Raw genomic sequence first — 1,894 nt, 5'->3', positions numbered from 1 at the left:
ATGCATGATTAAGACACTGCAGTTTATTCTAGAAGGGAAATCACATTTAGTATGTTGTGATGATGCTCAGGGAATGAATGTAAATTAACTTTAAAAAAGTTTCAGGAAAATAAAACACTAAAACTGTTCTTATTAAAATATTTTTTAAAAAATGCATATTTGATTACTGCAGTATGCTATATAGTTCCAGTTAGGTACTACTTTATAGTAAGCTCATTCTACTCACTGATGTTCGTCAGACTTGGGTTCGTGGATATGTATATATCAGCTGTGCTAGCTATTGGAAATATTTAGACTAATTAAGTTCATTAGTAAATCAGTTAAATGGGGGGAAAGGCATAGAAAGCAACCATGGATTCCAGAGACAATGTGGGAGGAGGGTGGGACACGGCAGAGGGTGAGGGATAGGGAATCAAGGATGGCAAAAAAAAAAAAGCAGCAAAATACACAAAACATAAGAAATGGAAAATTATTTGTTGATAACATGTATGTTGATATGCTTGATTGCGCCAATATACAGTGTATTCTGGATGGAAAATTCATTTTGTGTGTTGTAATGATGTACAGTGAATTAATGTAAAATAAAATAAATTTAAAGAAAAGGAAAATAAAAAAGAAAGAAATACCTATACGGAGTGATGCCACTGAAGGCCACATCAACCACTGACCACATATGGCCGGAGCAGGTGAGCAGGGTCTGCCTCATTGCTATAGCGGCAGCGAACCCAGCGACAGAGCTAGGGGGCTGAGGGTCGTCTTGGTCTTTTCTCTCCTCTGCTGCGGTGCCTCCTGCACCTCCAGGCCCCCGCCCTGATACAGGGACTGGGCCAAGAAACAGGAAAAGGAGGCCAATCTGGGGGCACTGAGACCAGGAGGGGGTTTGGAAGGAGTCAGAGTCTGCAACCAGAGAGTGACAGCCGCAGAGGGCCCCTGTGGTTTTATTCTTTCTTTTTTAATTTTAATTTAATTTAAATTTTTTTATTATTTTGGGGGAGGCGGGGTAAGGGGTTTTTGTTATAGGGCGCGTGTGCTCACCAAAAAGACAAAGAGAGACAGAGAGACAGAGAGTGAGAAATCACCCCCCAGGGGGATGGCCATGTGCAATCCCTTCTCCTCCATTCTCCTTTGGGATCTTGGGCAAGCATGGACACGTGCCCAGCGTGAGTTGAAGCCACTGGATCCAGGACTCCAACCCGGTCGAAAACGTGGGAGTCCAGCGACATAGCCATTGCCAACTGCTGGTCCCCCCTGTGGTTTTATTCTGAGGGCAGAGAGCAGAAAGTGGATAAAGGCAGCCAATGGGATCGGATTCCTCTGGAGACACAGGTCTTAGGGGTACTAAATAGTATCAGGAAAGCCAAGGACCTCTGGTCCAAGTCAGTCTTGTATTGCAGCAGGATTCACCAGTCTTACAGCTTCCCCATTGGGTAGACATCTCAATTGTGTTTCCACACTCTTGAAAATTAGGAGCCCTTTCCTGTAAAATCGTCTCTTTAGGAGGTGTGAGCATACCCCTTGGCCCTGAGATCCAATCACTATCAGGTGCAGCGCGGACTAGCTGAGAGCCCGCCCAAATCAGTTTCTCCTAGGTCTAAGTACTGTTTAATATTGGGGCCAGAGAGTCACTTCCTCAGGATACCCTACCAACCAATCACATTGCTTTTTTTTTAATATGTTAATTATTTATTTTGCATTTATTCTCTGAACATCATCACAGCATACAAGATGCAGGTTCCCATCCAGAATACACTGTATAGTGGTTTAGTCATACATGTTATCATAAATAATTTTCCATTTCTCATTTCATATATATATATATATATATATATATATATATATATATACATATATATATATATATATCTTCTCCCCATTTCTCTCCCTCAGACATATC

The 1,894-nt window shown here is 41.8% G+C and overlaps 1 pseudogene; it reads right to left on the bottom strand.

Moving 5' to 3' along the window:
- Positions 1–1,510, bottom strand: part of LOC102470410 (serine-threonine kinase receptor-associated protein-like) — a 4,430-nt pseudogene extending 2,920 nt beyond the window's left edge.
- Between the last annotated feature and the right edge of the window lie 384 nt (positions 1,511–1,894).

Source organism: Tupaia chinensis, unplaced genomic scaffold (assembly GCF_000334495.1).
Source record: "Tupaia chinensis unplaced genomic scaffold, TupChi_1.0 Scaffold143976_1, whole genome shotgun sequence".
NCBI classification, from domain to species: Eukaryota; Metazoa; Chordata; class Mammalia; order Scandentia; family Tupaiidae; genus Tupaia; species Tupaia belangeri.
The sequence above is the reverse complement of the archived record's forward strand: the minus strand, read 5'-3'. Positions and strand labels throughout refer to the sequence as shown.